Here is an 18,346-nt window from a genome sequence, read left to right as displayed (position 1 = left end):
AACTCAGCCAAAGAAAGCAGGATGTGATTGTAAAATGCATTTGGGAGAGGAAAGATGGTTCACTGAGGGGCAACATCATTGTCATCCTTCAGATTCCGCCTTAAAACAATCTTGTGCCAATAATCACTACTCTTAAACTGGGAACCTCATTTTTTTTTTCTCCTTGTCAAAGCAACCCTTATTAAAATCCTATTTTTAAAAAAGCAACACCACTATCCCCTCCCTTTTACTTAGAGTCCTTTCTATGTATAGGCATTCTTCATTTGCATTTGTAGGAATAGTCTAAAAACTGAATTTCACTACTCTATGTTCAATCCTGGATTCCTGAAAATAGCTCCATAGAAAACAATACTGAAATATTACTGACTTCAGGTAATGAGTGTCAGAGAGAACACTCTAGCTATCTGCCCATTCCCTTGGTATGATCTCCTCCCCATCCCCACGTGAAATGAGCACTTGTGAAAATGACTAGACGAAGGTTAAGTCTACACAGGGATAAAAGACACCCAGAACAGCCACTACTGGCCTGGGTCAGCTGACTCAGGCTTCTGGGGTTTGGACTGTGAGGCTAAAAATCACTTTAGACAGTTGGACTTGGGCTGGAGCCTGAGCTCTGGGACCCTCCGCCCTCGCAGGATCTCAGAGCTCAGCAACTTTTCAGCAGGGAGCCCAAGTCAGCTGACCCAGGCCAGCTGTGGGTTCTTTATCCCGGTGTAGATGTACCCTGAGATCCCTGAAGTCCTCCTATATAGTTAATAAGAAAACATGATACAGGTTATTGATGTGTAGTAATCTTGACCTTTAGGGACTACATATACAAATGAAAGGACAACTCAGATCCATATCCATTCAGCCTCTGCTAAGAGTATAAACAAAGATGTCATAACAGCCACTGGACACTTTACCCTATCATGTGATAGGGGTATTAACCTTTTGTAACCCACAGCCAGGAAATAAAGTTCAGGGTCTGACTAGTATTCCTGTGTCTCACATCTTCATTACATTAGCCCTATAACCTTTCTTTCTCTCAGACGTCACAGACCTGGGTGACTTATCCTCATCTTATGGAATCATATAAAATCAAACTTTCTGTAGGATGTTCTTAGTGAACTCCTGAGTCAGGACATTTTGTTTTGTGTGGCAAACAGTAAACTTTAGGTTGCCCTTGAACAAAAATATTTGGGAGGGAACAACTTGCATGAGAAATTGCACGGGCAACAGAGAGCTCCAGTTGCCATGCAGCATCTGCTGTGGTTCTGATGCAGGTCTACAATAGTCAAGGGTCCTGAACTGCCTATATAGGCATGTGGGAAACCCTGACAGCTCCTTGATCAAATGCAAAGAAGGACTCTTCTTCCATCCTACTCTCAGCAACGCCAGCTCCTCCCAGCCTCTTATCCTCCAGCACAACTCAGGCTGCTGTGCTATCGGCTCATGTGTCACAGGTGTTCTGTGACAGGGCCCACCCCCATGGTGACTCCTTGTGACCCAAAAGGGCACCACTCACCCTGCCACAGGGTCTCCAGCAATTGGTTGTCACCTCTCAAGGGGTCCAGTGCAGTGGTGCTTTAGCTCTGTGGCTAAGAGATCTGTGTTCTACTCCTTTCAGGGTGTTGTCTTTGACTAATTTAGAGTGAAAAATTAATAACTCACTGATAACAGATAAATTATGTGGCTGCCACAGTAAATAAAGGATGAGATTGGTGAGTCACACATAGAAACAGAAACTTTACTTAAAATCCAAGTAAATCCTAGCAGAAGGATTAGCACACAGAAAACATATATACAAAGAGAGCACCCCCAGTGTTGACATACTCCCATCATGGAAATTGTTGGAAAGAAAGATAAAAGCAACAGGTAGTGGAGAGCATCATAAGCAGGATGTGGTGTTCCAAGCTTCTGCCATCCTGTCACCCCAATATGTCCACTAGAGGTTTGATATATATAGTTTTATACACTTTTTCTGCATACCGCGACATGGCTGGTGACCATATTTAGATTGCCTCATGGCCCCACATCCACATGAGGCATTCAGGGGGGAACTATAACTGGGGTTCCAATTGTTGACATAAGCTATTTGGGTTAATACATTTCCCAGTACATTAATGCAGTTAATCTCATGGTTGCATATTGCAAAAATTCCCTAGAAATCCATTATTTCAAACTTGTTTTGTTCCAAAACACTTATCGCTAAATCTTATAACCTTAGGTTAAACATTCGTGCTAACTGCTGCTTAATTCTCACATTAACTACCATGGGCATTACTAGGCCTCAAGCTTGTTACAAAACCTATCTTAAACATTAATACGATGTTTCATGTTCCATCTAACTGTATTACAGCTTAATTCAGTTTCTTATCAACATTTCTTAGCATGTAAACTATGTCCTGTTTTCAAATACAGACCTCCCAAGACTAGATCAGTGGCCAACAGTCAACAAGAACATTAAAGTAAAAAAATAAAAGAATGCTAAGAACTCAGCAGGATCTTCCAAAGGGTCCTCAGCAGGACCCTGCCCTTCTACTAAGGGCTCATCTTCATACAGCCAGTCCTTTTGACCAAACTCCCTGGGCCCAGTTGTCCCATCCTCTGGAGACTCCTCCAGGAAGAAAGCCATCTCAGACTTATCCTCCCTCATCAAGGGAGAAGAATAGCTCTGCTCTCCTTCCAGGTGAGCCCTGAACTAAGCTGGATCTTCTCCTTTTAACTCTCCTCTCCACACCCGACATTTGCTGCCAGTATAGCATGGCAGGGACAGAGGAGCCCCAGGCCTTCATTAACCCCCTCCTTGCCAATCTGGGGCCAATATGCCCCTTCACAGCTCCCTCCTTATCCCACACAAAGCACCACAGCCCTCAGTGACCTTCCAAACAGAATGGCCAAAAACATCTGTTTTTGTGTAGAAATGGACCCACCTCATAGAAAAGTCATGACTCATTTCCCGACTCACCAGCCACTCCCACTTTTAATGGCACTTCTCCCATATGGAATTTCTGTAAGGGGAAGTAAAGGCTTGGTGGCTGCTAGGAAATTCCATCCCCTTATGGCTCATCTCTGTGTGATTTATACAATTTTGTTTCCCACTGTGCTGTGCAATGGAGCAGAATTTGGACACTAGTGATTGTTAGCAGTTATATTTTGTATGCTGAAGAGCATATCGAGGCTTTACAGTTTGGTCATGGAGCTAAGACAGCATCACCACTATGGTGCGATAGTATTTCTCTTGAAACAGGTTGATCTGTTAACAGTCATGTCTGCACTACTAGTAGCTAGCTATTTTCTTTCTTGGTTTTGTATTTGAAAGCATCTATATTTCACACATTTCATCACTGGGATTTGTGAGTCTGATATTTGTATGCTCACCTCTCTGGTTTCAGGGAAAAAACCAAATCCTGCTCTTGTGTCTTTTGTGACTATATGAAAACAAAGGCAGAGTTAGGACAATAGTCCTGTCTCTGTAATCTCTTTATTCTAAAGTGCTTCAGTTTAAAAAAAAAAAAATGCTTAAGTGACAGCTTTAGAAATTAAGGGCGAATTCCTGGCTCCATTGAAGTGAAGGGGGAAGGCTTTCATCCAAAGCATCTAACTATGTTTATGTAAAAGGCCATTAAATAAAAATAAGAAGGGGATAAGCTGTGGGTGGTGAAGTGTGGTGAATTGTGCACTGACCATAGCTAAATGTGCTGAATGTTTGATGAGGTATATAAATAATTAGTAACAAATGTACATTAAAAAGTTTCTCTTACCCTTACTCTCTCACTCAAGTATCTGACATTTGGGTTTCAAAAGAGCACAATACTTTTAGTTGTGATTTCTATGCACATACGTATGTAATAGAACACTAGGCTGGAAATCAGGATTTTTGGTCTGGGTTCTTTTTCCAGTCCTATCACTGACCTGCTATGTGAGCAGGATTGTGTCATTTCACCTCTCAATTTCCTCATCTGCAAGGATGGTAAATATCAATATTCCTGTTTTACAGATTGACTTAATCCAAGTCTGAATGGAAGACAGCATAGTTACACATCTTCATTAGAACACTTTCTATTAATTTTTTCCTATATGATTAACCTATGATGGTTTAAAACATTGGGCATCAACAGACAAATAGGGAAATTCCTTGTAAGAACATAGCATTAATATAGTATTGATGTTGGGAAATACACTACTGCATAGCATCCAGGTACCATAACAATGGGTGCAGTGTAAGAACCTGAGAAGAATTGCAGGAAAGAAAATATTAATACATATAATGACATAGGAATATTTTTGGCACATGTATGTATCGGACAAGGTCCTAAACACACCCATAAATACATTATCCAATTAAATCTTAATAGTCCTCCAACAGCCAGAACCCCAAAGAGAATTGCATATACGAAAGGAAAGAATCTGCTATAAACTGCTACTGCAGTGGCCATGCAGAGATCATCCAACCCCCCCCCCCCCACCCCAAAAAAAAGACAACCAGCTCTATTTGTGTAGCAGGGATTTCTAAACCATCCCCAAAAGGTATACTTTTTAAAACTCGCTGTCATAAATCTAGGCTTAAAACAATTACATCCCTGAAAATCTTAGCGCTCATGCAGTGCATTACACTACATCACATTGGCCTGCATAATTGCAGTCTTGATGGGATGTCAAGTTAAACTTGACGCGACCCAGTGCTGTGTGTTTGATGTAACACAGTGTGGTACCAAAAGTTCTCAAAAGCTCGGATTGTTTAACGTAGTGTGATTGGATAGGATGCGCACATAATCTACATTCAGCCAGGCAGGGAAGGGGCTCATTGTCTTCAAAGAGAATCAGAGGGCCTGCTGCACACCAAAGAAGCTGCTTTGCCTGCTGGAGAATCCCCACCTAGGCTCATTAGGGCAGCTATCTAACCAACTAGGGGAATTAGCTTGGGGTTCTCTGAGGGATGAAGAAACACAGACTCCCTGATCAAGAGGCACAGAGAAACTAGGAAACAGACTACTTTAATCACTCCAGGTGAGAGTACATCTTGGCAAATCCTCTAAGTTAATGCTATGTATTTCCACTTTATTTTGTTTTCCCAGGGCTGAATCAAGTCGCCCTGTGCTTGCCAACAGAGTAAGCCGGGGAAAGTCTTTATCCCAATTCATTTTAAGGTGGTCAAAGTAGAGAGGCTTCCAGTAGACAAGTGCGTGCCTTAAAGAGATAGCATTTTGTTTCTCCTTGTTTTGTTTGGTTTCCCCCTTTACTGGTGCACTGTATCAAGCCCAGGAATTCAGCATTTTTAATTTGACCTATCCCTGTATCTTTTTTCCAACAGATGCATGCATTTCTGCATGTACACCACATAGATATGTGAGCCAAAGCCCTTTGAAGTCAATGTAAGCCTTTCCCCTTATGTCAACATTATTCTTTACAGACTTCTCACTCCTAGAAACCCCCCTCAATTTATAGATCATTGCTCACTAATCATTAGGAATCAGAAAAACATTTATGAAATATGGCAGACTACTGAAACTTTCTCCCATTATTTCAATCCATCTTTTATTTTAGGTTATTTTTGCATGACTTTTCACTTCCACTTTCTCACTAGCATCTGGACCTAAAATTCTGGAACACTTCAAGAGATGCGATTACTGGATAATTTGCAGCCAGAACCAAAAAATGGAATCATTAGAAGTCCTGGGACAACCTGTATTTTTCAGGAGATTTCTAGCTCAATTTGCAGATTCCAGAACTCATATTTAGATGCTTAAGTGACCCACATCCTGAAGTCTGAAGATTTTTAAGCATTAATAATGGTTTAAAAGAACTGGAGAGGAAATTGTTCCTTTTAACATTAGTATAAACAATTTCAAAGCATTGACTACACACAGCCAAAAAAACATATGGCCAGCTCCTACCACCAATTTTTAAGCTACACTCAGAAACCTTTTGTCAATTTACAAAATTAAGAATAGGTGTTGGTTACAAGGAACATTCCCATAAGTAGAGCTGAGGTGAATGAAACAAGAAAACCACATTCTGATTTTGGGCTTTAATACTATAATAATTTTTTAATGTCAAACTGGTGTCTTTTTGTCTATGAAGAGATAATACACTGAAAAGGCCATGGAGTTGGTTCATGCCTTAGTTAAGCTGTTTCACACCTGAAGGATATTTGTGAAAATCGGAGATGAACAAAAGGACAGTCTATTTTCAGTCAACCATAACAGATCTTAAGTTAACATTAAAATTGTAATGCTAAGTGAAGACTGCTTGGCAAGAAATATAATTGGAGAAAATAAAGGGCATGTGTACTCATATAAACACCTATCTAGCAGATTTCCAGGTTTGACCTGCTCCACTCACTGAATTGATAACCTCACAGTAATTTTTCTCCCCAAGTTAATGGAAGTTCAAATTAAAATTACATATTTACAAATATCTCCAAAAACTCTGGGGACTAAATATCTAGGATTATAAACTGCTAAACTATTGGCTAGATCTTAGCTGCTGTAAAATGGTATTACTCCATTGATGGATTGACAGTGACTGACACCAGCTATGGATCTGGGCCTCTGAATAGAGTGTACTGGACTCCGACATTAGATATGCCTTTTGGTTTCCAAACATATGGAAAATCTCACTAACAGGGTACTTTAGTGTATTTTGTAGGGGAATGTCAGAAGGTGTAGCCAGTTCAAAATATTCAGATCATTCTATCAGTCATTCTTGGTTTTCCACCCAAAAGCAACTCCAAGCATCTTAAAACATTTATATGTAAATGTACATGAATTATTATAACAATCAAAAGACATTCAGGAGGGAGGGGAGGAAAAAGAGTGTCTCCAAATAGATGATCAACTCCAGTTATGAACACTTGTCTCAAAAGAGGACAAAACCTAAAGCAGATCATTACCCAAATCATTCAAATAAAGGAAAACAAAGTTAAATGTCCATAAGTTAAGTAAAAACCAAAGCAATACTACACTTTCAATAAATCAATGGGGAAAAAAAAAGTCAAAAAATAATTTACTCAACATAGAAAAAAACACCACCACCTGTAGCCAAGAATTCTGTAATTAGGCCCCATCCTGCTACTGGCTTGGCATGGAGACAGGGGGCTTCATACATGAAACCAGTGGCAGGATTTGGGCCCAGGTCAAGAGAGAATCTGGTAAGTATTCAACAACCTTATCTCCCTTTTCAGATTATGGATCTGTGAGGGTTAGGTAAAAATACCCTCTTGCTTTATCATATTAAAAAAAAAATAGATCTATTTTCTCTACAGAGTCACAATTTTGCTGGTAAGAATACAGACAAAATTGCCATCCCAAGGGAGTAAATATTTTTATGAACTTGCAGTGTTTTGGGCAGCTCAGGAAAAGTATGTACTGTGATCTCACTATGATAATGATATCCCACTGATTCTGAACTGCTTTCAAAACCCTTTCCGAAACAATTCTTTTTTATTTTTTTTTTTTTAAAGAAACAACTTTAGGAAGTGAAGGAGTTTATCAATTTAAAGGCACAGAGGCAACATTTTTGTTAGGCATTTAAAAATATTAGTACCCAAATAGACAGGTAAAAAATCCTCTAGCAATTCATTAAATCAACAGATTCTAAAAATCTGTTTATTGTACCTGAAATATTAGAGATAATCTTAATTGTTACTTGGTACAAAAGAAGGCAAAACTTTTGCGTACAGAAGTGTAATTTTTTTAAGTTGACTATCTATTAAATGCTTTTAAAGCCTCTACTTTAGCATGGTGATCTGTAGCTTGGGCAGGGAAAATGGAATGACCCTGTGTTTCATGAATAAAGAAAACCTTCCTAACTTTACATGGACCACAGCCCATTAAGAGTTTGTGGATGTCAACAATGAGTCTTTATTGGGAATGTTTTGGGGAGGCTATATTTAAAGTTGATAGTTCAATATGTGCTATGGAGTAAAACTGGACATTATTTATACATATACTGTATTTTGCTGTTTCATGTGCTTCATTTTCACTGTAATGTTGAATTTTACACAGCTCCAACCTTAAACGATCTCCTAATCTTATGTACATTCCCCCCAAGATTAGTGGCAGAAAGTTCTCTCTTGGCCAATGGTATCACAAAAACCATGCTGCTCATAGCAAACACTGAGAAGTAGGTGACCATATTCCACAGAAAATAAGCACAGCATTGGCGATAGACTTCATAGTGTTTTAGAAGGAGTTGATGGGCATCATGTTAACTATATACAGCAAGCTTCAAAAGCCATTAGTCCTGATAGCAGCCATGAAAAACAACAAACCCACCATGCATTTTGATGAATGTGGACTAAATTAATTAATGGAGGGCCCGACCTTTAGTTATTGCAAATCAGCTTAAATTCATTAAATCAATTGGGCTACACCAATTTACTCCAGTTGAGGATCTGGCCTGTAACATTTAGTATCGTAACAGTATTTCACCTTCAAGATGCCACATTAGAGCTTAGAAACAAAGAGCACAATTATGAGGGCTGCTGAGTGCCCTTAATTTCTGTTGTTGAGGAGGCACAACAGTTTGCAAGATCAGGTCCAAAGTTAGAGTGGTTTGGAATCCACTGAAATGCTAATTTTGATATTATGCTTTTGAAGTTTCTTTTTAAAGTTTCTTCTGAAAATGTATTTCATTATTTTTATTAAACATTTATACAGAAAGATATTTATGTCAGAGGATACTGTTTTCATAGTTAAAGCCGAACTTGCTACAAGAAATACGTGCTGGAATCCTTCCGTGAGGGAGAATAATATGGGAGTACAACATTGTAAAAATGGGAAATTATCCTGAAGAATGTCCAGAAGATCTGTGAACTTACACATCAGAGTTGTACAATTGGTTTTGTAAAGTCTTCCATAAGATATTGTAAATCATTAAAGAAAAGTCTATTCTATTTTGTTGTGTTTTTTTAATAAAAAATCATAACAACTTAGTAACCCACTCACATAAGACATTTCACCTGAGAATTACTTAGAAGAAATTGGTCATACATTGGAATACTACAAAATGCGAACTTTGTTGTTTGCACTATTTCTAGACATTTTTGAGGATAAAGCAAATGAAATTGTGCTCTTTAGACCAATGTTGGATATGGTGCTTCTGTGCAGAGATGTATGTTGCAGAGTCCTGCTTCAACATAGCACTGAAGTATGTGCTTGAGTTTATGCAGGTGAATAAGGGGACCATACACCTGTTTGAAGTTAACCATGTGCTTAAGTGCTTTTCTGGATTGGGGCTTATGCTACAAAGGCAGTGAGGGAGAGGGGGCCTTTTTTTGTAAATAAATACACACATATTATACACACACACTCTAAAATATAAAGTTAATTTCTCTCCCTTTTCAGCATATTTCCTTCCCCTAAATTTGTTCACAATCCTAAATTTTCCAAGGAGCAAGTTTCAAAGCTATCCCCCAGTCTTAAAATGAGGAATATAGCTAGAACCACTAGTATCTCTAGACCTAGCATGAAATTTTTCAAAGTTTGCCTACTATGCTTAATGTGTTGTTGAAGAAGAAAAAGTAGTCCTCTTAGGCCTATAAAGATAACAAAAATGTGTTTTGATACCCTACAATGCTTTATAGTGATACTGGAGTGTAAATATATGCCCTTGCCTTATTTTAGATATATTCTACCATTGTTTATCCAGACTTAAAGAAGATATTGAATTCCACTGAAGTGAATATAAAGACTTATTGAACCAGGTGAAGATGAAGTCAATATTTTCCTCAAGGACTAATAAATCTTTATATCCATAAAACAAGAAGTCAATAGCTGTAACGGTTCCATAAATTGTGAATGCTTTCAGCGAACATACCTGGAAATTCCTCTAGTATGGGTAATAATTTTTTTAAGGGACTTTTTTTTTCCCTTTATGAAACTCTTTCTAAAAAAAGGAGACGAAGTTAGATGACAAGTAAAAACAATATAGTAACCTTCTGAGTGAAAGATAGTAATTGCCACAGAACTCCATGTATCATACCAGGAAGTAGTAATCTAATTTCTTAATGTTTTTTTCCAGATTTCATGGAGATAAGCAAAAGAAATTCACTGATAGATCTATTTTCACTCAACCACAATAGAGGATCCATACTACTTTGGGCTAAGGTATGGCTACATTAGAGATCAAATCATGCTCCTATTGCATAATTAGGCCCCAATTTTGCAGGGAACTCTGCTCTGTATTGACACAGTCCCCTGAATCTACTAGAAACCCAACCAACTTTAGTGGGGCACTGCACATGGATATGGGTCAACCAATGTAGAGCTTATCACAGGATTGAGGCCTAAGCCACTAGTAGATCAATGTCAATGGAGCTAGTTACACAAGTAAACTGAGAACAAGTAGGATTAATGCCTCTATTTGAATTCACTAATAAAAGCAAAAATCCCACTTTTTTTGGAAAGTTTTTCAGTACTTATTTCTGTAAAAATTAAGAAAAGTTTTGTAAGCATATTTGATTAGAATTGAAATTGACAGGACATTCCTTCAGCTGAACAATTTTGTAAAAAATAATGATGGCTTGTTAGGTATTTACTATATAATGTGGCATACCATATATTAAATCACCATTCTATAAGGTCTTATATCATGTGAAATAAGTGGTGTATTATGGTGCAATTTATATATAGATCAGACAGGGCATTTGAAGTATTGCTTCACATGGTATCAGTGATGAAAGTTAAAATACATTATATGCAACAATGTTGTCTCACTGACAGCACTCCTCTTTGTCTGGAATTCTTCCTCCTGGTTCATTTGTTAGTGTGTCTTGATTCTTGTATAATCCGAAGTGACAATTCCCCATCAATATATAGGAGAATATAACTTTCCCCTTGACATGTTTGCACACAGTAAACTACAATTAACATGTAGGGATTTTTTTGCATGAGCATGAGGAGAATAGACCATCAATGGCATCTGTTTTTCCAGTGTAACAAATTGCAATGTAAATTTCAGAGATAGCCTCTGGTACAATGAACAACCCTGTGCTGGAATTTTTCAAGATGCATAACTCCTGCCGACTTTGAAAATCCCAGTTTAGTTGTTCAAGTTTTGTTCCTTTACGTCTTCCAGTGAAATAAACTTCAAGGAAAATTGTGGCCACATTCACTATCTGTTGCATAAGAGTAGAAAACTCTGGCTCATAATTTGCTGAAAACAGTTGTGATGAAACAGGCCGGTGTTATATACTTTTTCAGAGGTCACAAATACTTAGCTCTAGACAAATATCAGCCACTCAGATTACATATGGAAATAAAACATCTGAATTGGCTACTACTAAAATCAGTGCAAACTATTAACTTTATCAGGAAGAACTATTCACAGTGAACAGGTTATCTCCTGTTTGGGGGCCCTTAGGTGCTATTGCAACAGAAATAATCATTTCTTACTCAGACAAATCTCCCACTGACTTTTATGACAATTGCTTAAGAATTTAAGGACTGGAGGATTTGGTCCACTGACTTTTTCCATTTAACATCAACATTTGTTGACCCAGGAGTTAAAAATACTGACCTCAGCTTCACCTCCAACCAGATTTACCTCTCAATCAATACATCTTGATGTTCATCTCAAGAACAATCAATATCTGGCTTTCTTCTGGAATACATTCTAATTCTATTCATCATGATGCGCACCGTAATGTGAACTTTATTTCTTATCCTGTTAATTGCATTGTAACATAGCATTAATTCACAACTATTTATCTTGCAGAGAAATGTCTAAAATTACAAATGTTCTACCTCTTGTTGGCTTCCGATATCTGTCCTGCATTATCTTTTATTATCCAATCATGATTCACGTGTTAAAAATGTCATCAGGAAAAGTTAACATGCCATATTTTCAGCACTGCCTCCTGCTCCTGACCTTTCTTCCATCCTCAAAATTAGACTAGATAGTATGCATGGAAGAACATTTATCCAGGCTTTTTCTGCGCTCTTCACTTTTTATTAAGTGCTAATGTGCACTGATTTAAACTATCCATGACAAGGTACTCATACCAAATCATTAGTTCTACAGGAGTTACAAAGATCACTTTGCTGAAGCAAGTAACTTATAGTGTAGTGATATCTGTCTACCATGTTTAATTGAAAAGCCTGAGATTTTCATCTTATTATCCACATTCCTGTCCCCAAAGACTCTTTTGCCATATGACAAAAATGATATATGAAAACTGTGGGTTTTAATTTTTTTTTTTTTTTTAAATCAGAAAATTTCCAAATTTTAAAAAGCTTTGGCAATCAGCGGTAGGTCTCAAGAGTGAAAGCTCTTCCTTTTTTGCAGCCATGCCTATTTAGGTCTCTTTCACATACCAATTCTACTTAATGTCACATTCTCAGCTGCAGTGCTAAAAGTACTGACATTTTTAAGGGCCGGAGAAACTCTACAAAGGCCTAAGGCCAAGATTTTCAAAAAACTGGAGGCGTAAAGTTAGGCACTTAAAACAGTGACCTGATTTTGAAAAGTGCTGAACGCTCAGCAGCTCCCACAGAGGTCTAGGGGAGCTTCTGGTTGCCTAGGTCTTTTGTAAATTAAGCCAATAATGTAGTGTGACAAAGTTCCTCCTCTATCTTGGTGGGTCCTGTGCTTATTGGCGGATTTTCTTGCCTCAGAGATTCACCATGTGGGTTGGGGAACAGCCCAGAGACCTTCCCCTCTGGAAGAACCCACAGTCCAGGTCAATTGGGAGGTTTGGGGGGAACCCTGGCCCACCCTCTACTCCGGGTTCTAGCCCAGGGCCCTGTGGACTGCAGCTGTCTATAGTGCCTCCTGTAACAGCTGCATGACAGCTACAACTCCCTGGGCTACTTCCCCATGGCCTCCTCCAAACACCTTCCTTATTCTCACCACAGGACCTTCCTCCTGGTGTCTGATAACGCTTGTGCTCCTCAGTCCTCCAGCAGCACACCCTCTCACCCTCAGCTCCTTGCACCTCTTGCTCCCAGCTCCTCACACTCGCACCACAAACTGAAGTGAGCTCCTTTTAAAACCCAGGTGCCCTGATTAGCCTGCCTTAATTGATTCTAGCAGCTTCTTCTTAATTGGCTCCAGGTGTCCTAATTAGCCTGCCTGCCTTAACTGGTTCTAGCAGGTTCCTGATTATTCTAGTGCAGCCCCTGCTCTGGTCACTCAGGGAACAGAAAACTACTCATCCAGTGACCAGTATATTTGCCCTCTACCAGACTCCTGTACCCCACTGGTCTGGGTCTGTCACAGTAGGTGCCTCACTTTAGGACCCCCCGTATGTGAAATTCCAGCTTGTGGACAGGATGTCTCCACTTAGGGCTTAAATAATTTGATTTGTATTTACATTCAAGTTTATCTAGTAGCACTGTACTAATATTCTAATACCAGATAACAGTATTACAAGAGAGTATTTTCTGGGATTCCACTATAGAAGACTTTAATTATGAAGTCATTGTCGCATCATTAGTTTTGATACTGTACTACATTGACGTTATGATTGGGTTACATGTGCTCATAATACTATGTAAATGGAATGACAACAGAACATTAAATGGCATTATCCAGCTATGGTATTTCAATAGCAAGCATGAAAGGAAACATTTATGCATCATTACTATATTGCCTTTCCTCAATTCCAATAATGTTTTAAAAAAAAAAAAAAAAGATTTTTTTTTTCAAATTCAGAACAAAGCGGAAGTTATTTTTGATATACATTACCAAATGCACATATGTATACTCTGTTTGTATATTGTATGCTGCCACAATGAGTGAAATTCATTTCCTTGTTGACAGAGCCCTTATCAGAAAATAGGATATACAACTCAACAAGCCCAGTTAACATGGAGAACTTTAAATCAAAAATGTTCATATGGTATATTAAGTTTTTCTGCTAACTAATACCTTAGAGATTCTTTTTAGAAGTACTACCCTTCCTATTTTCTTGGAGATGGGAGTGTGAGATTTGATTATACTGTTAAATAAGATGTGATTACATAACATCAATCTCACACTGGATACTAAAAGCAAAATTATATAAGCGACTCGATTTCAGCTACATTCCTTTTCAGGAGAGCTCTCTATTTTTGGCTTGGTGAAACACAGCAAAGTAATGATTTCCCTGAATATTAATCTGTAGATCTGTATTGTACCGGGGAGTGACAGCAGTTTAAGGAAAGACGGCAGCAGCAATTTTTAGATCTCTGAATATTTATAGCCTCATTTCCAATTCATTGTTGCTGCTGTGTTATGTAAGCATGGAGGCAGTTCTGCTGCCTACACAAAGTGGGCATATGGTATCTTCACTGGAAAAGCACAAAACAGTGTACGTGTTGCAGGCACATAATGATTGAAAAAGTGGCAGTGGTAGGGGGAAACCAATTTCCTTAATGATGCCATTTGCACACAACAGTGAAATTCCCTGAAAACTTCTCCTATAGTAAGGAGCCTTCCCAGACATTCTGTATGTGCTCCTGCATAAATTTATACTTCAATCCAGGCTGCTGTTACGAACAGCATTAGGTTGTCAGGCAGTGAGAATAGATATCACCAGAAGACCATTTCCCATTATCCCTTCAATAATAGCACTTGACATCAATTCAGGGCACATCTGCTTTCCTGGGGATGCTCTTTGGTGAACTTTGTAGAGTGGTGATAAAATATTGCTTCACAAGACATTAAGGAAAATACAAAATGTGATGACAGTCTGCCTACGTTCCACTTGCTGTGTTGTGCAGTGTTTACAGCTTACTAAACCAACAGTAAAAACAAGTGGACACACACTGGGAGAAGAGTTAAACATTTTAGATCATTATAAAAAAAAAAAAAGAAGGAAAAAAAAATCTATCCTGCTGGAGATTAACTGTTGGAAATTAACTCTTCTGTAGCTGTGTGTAATTTATGATTCCATGGCCACTGAAGACTTCCTGGCTACCAGCTATTCTGCATTAATGTGACCAGAAAAGGATTTCCCAGGAAACAATGCGAATAAAATTCATGACATTTCCATCCAGAAAACACAGGCTTCTACCATTTGCAGTAAAGAGAATTTTCCAACAACTATAATGGTAACAGGGTTAATGGCTTCTTTGTAGGGTGACCAGCAGAGCGTGATGGGGACAGGATGTAAACTTTGAACATGGCTGATAGTCTAGCCAACCGAGGGAAGTAGAGACATACAACTTTTTGGCCCCAATTGTTAAGTTACTCATCTGCGTACTTGCAGTATCAGAGCCAAGGGATGCACGTGTCAAAGGGGTAAAACAAACCGTGGGTCAAAGCTACAAGTGAAAAAACAAACAAAGACCAAATCAAAGGGCAAAACAGACAAGGATAGAAAAACAAATCGAAAACAGGATTAGTGTTGTGTGAGTTGGGAGAGAAGAAACTTGCAGTGAATCCTTTTGATCTTGATTTCATTGATTTAGACCCTAGTCCTGTAACAGGATATGCACAGGCACACCCCATACATGTATAAAGCACCACTGAAGTCAACAGGGCTCTGTGGATGCAGTGGGCTGGCCACATGGATGTAGTTCAGGATCAGGGCTGTAAATTGTAAGCTCATTGAGTGTACAACTATCTTCTTATGTGCTTGTAAAGCACTCAACACACTCTAGGTGCTATATAAATAATTAATACTAATCAAAGTGAATTGCTCTAGCCCCGAGAATAAAATCTTCAATAACTTCACAAAGAAGAAGATGAAGTAGATTTTGAAAAGTTTTCCCCAGCGCTCTCAATTTCTTTCAGAGAGGGAAAAAAAAAAAAATAGAAGTAGTGCTGAGGATAGAGCAAAAAAACATGCAAACAGCTATCTGACTTAGATGAACAGTCTTACCACTTGCTTGTGAATTTCCCTATATTTACCATTTAGTCAAATTTATTCTTTCCTGTATCAAGAAGCGTGACAGCATTGCTCACTGCCTATGTCTGATTGCTGAGTGTTTGCATGCAGTCTCACCATGAAGATCAGCTTATTAGGAACATTGCCAAAGTGAAACTCAAACACGGTTTAGGTGTCACATATTATTTATATTGCTGCAGTGTCTAAAGCCCCAGCCATGACTGGGGTCCTATCATACTAGGTGATGTACAAATACACAGGTAGACAGAGGTTTTTTCCCCCAAAATTACATAATCTAATTTGAAACAAGCTGTTACATGAAAGTACAACAAACAGGAAGGAAGAAAGAAGTGGAGACACGAGTAACTAAGACGAGATCGTGTGGTTATATAGGTATTTAGAGCATAACTTGATGGGTCCTGTTTATATGCCAACATAGAGTTCTCTTGGGGGCTATTTGGAAAACGGACTGTGTGTTCCTTGGGTTTCATTGTTTGCTTACCTATCAATAAACCATCACCCCAGAGTAATATCTGGGGTTATCATATTCAGTTTAATATTTTCCATAGAGGCCACTGTCAGAAGACAGGATACTGGACATGATGGACCTTTGGTCTGACCCAGCATAGCCATTCTTATGTCCTGATTGAGGAGGAGTTCTTTTTGAGCAGGAATGGAATTGGGATGCCCAGATTTTCAAGGTAACTCAGGTTGGGGGAGTGGAGGGACCAACGGGACAGTTTAGATGAAGGAATCTGTGTGAGCCAGTTATTACTGCCCAACTCACTTCTACATGTGACCATGTAAATCTCCCTTCTCCTCCTCAAGTAAGAGGGTAACACAGTCTGCAGGGAGGCAGCCTGAAAGTTGTCAGTATCCACGTGACTAGTTATTCTCTACAGGATGTACATTTGATGCTGACAGTATCCTTCCCATTTCTTTGCCCACATGACTCAAGCCACGAAGAATGTCTACTTCCCCCACCCCCACGTAGTCAAACCAAAGAAAGCCAGATACCTAGTGGCATCCAACACTGGAGAGGATGCACTTGAAATGGCAGTGGAGGGAGAGAACACTGAGGTATAGAAATTAAAAAAAAAAAAAAAAAAAAAAAAAAAAAAACCATGCAAAAGCTGTTTGCATTAATAGATATCTTTTGGAAGTACTTCAGGAAACTACTGAAAGACAACAGTAGGCTGCTGATGAGTTGAGACCACTGCCTATGATGCTGACCAATACTGTCATTATTTCCTTACAGTCCTCCTCTGTTTGCATTCACCTGTTGTCTCTTGTCTGATACTTCAATTGTAAATTCTTTGGGGCAAAGACTATTTTGTCCTGTTTGTGTACAGTGCCTAGCACAATGGGGTCCTGTTCCATGATTGGGGCTTCTAGGCATTATGATAGTATAAAATAAAATAAATAAATACATACATACTACTACTACAATGATGCAGTTGTAATACATAAGCAGTGAAATGGGCTGTGTTTGAATAAGAGGTGCAGAAAATTGGATTCAAATGATAGGAAAACCAATTTAGGAATGCTCTGTTAAATGAACAGGGGAAAAAATTGTATTTCCAATTATTTAAAATTGCTCTGATTCCTGTGACTGATTAGCAAGGATGAACCATACTGAGATTATGCTGTTGCACCTTCTTGAACAAGGCTAGAATCTGCAGCTCAGGCTTTGTAGGGCCCAATCCCACAAAGATTTACACATGTTTATTTTTATGCAGGAGAAGGCCAAATGACTTTATGCCCAATGTGCATAAAGTTAAGCAGGTGAAAAGTCTTTTGCCCTTGAGAGCAAATGATGCCTCAGGAAAAACATTTTAAACTCTTCCACATAGAAACAATTCTGCCTCCTCATTGTTTCCTCTCTCCTCATCCTCTTGTTTTATTGCTGGATATGTTTACATACACGTTTTTGAAGACTTCATCAGTGCCAGGTCCTTATTTACCACCTGAAGTCAAGCCTCTGGTTGTGGGTTATCATATCCATAGTAACTTATTGCAATGCTATTAAAAAAAAGTGATTAAGACTTCAGGTAAAAACATACAGCAAGAAAATATTTAAAAGATTTCAGCTGAATATTTTTAATAGTTACATTACATTCCCCCCCCCCCCAAAATGCTCAAAAATGATTGAAGGACTTTACCCAAATATTTGCTTTTGGGCTGAGATCAAGCTTGCATAGTTTAAACCACAAAAGAAGAATTTTTCACAAAGTTATGATATATGAAAACAAGTGCTTATTTCAAACATAACCATCTATAGTTTTTGCTAGAAACCAGTACATTAACTACATAGTTGTTATACTTTTTGATTCACGTATTTGCTAAAAAATTCTAAAGTTAGATTTCACTAGATGGATACATTTTAAAGAGAACCCTTATTTTTGTTTATAAGACTTAATCAATCCATGTACTTATACCTGCAATTGGACTCTACTAATCTTCATTTCTGATTGGGAATGGAGAACTTTTAATTGCTTTCAAAATTGTTTTTAAAAAACAAAAAATTCTCATTTCTAAAATGTCAAA

The sequence above is a fragment of the Terrapene carolina genome, unplaced genomic scaffold (assembly GCF_002925995.2).
Source record: "Terrapene carolina triunguis isolate 2854851 unplaced genomic scaffold, T_m_triunguis-2.0 Scaffold180, whole genome shotgun sequence".
NCBI lineage: Eukaryota > Metazoa > Chordata > Testudines > Emydidae > Terrapene > Terrapene triunguis.
This window is presented reverse-complemented; position numbering follows the sequence as displayed.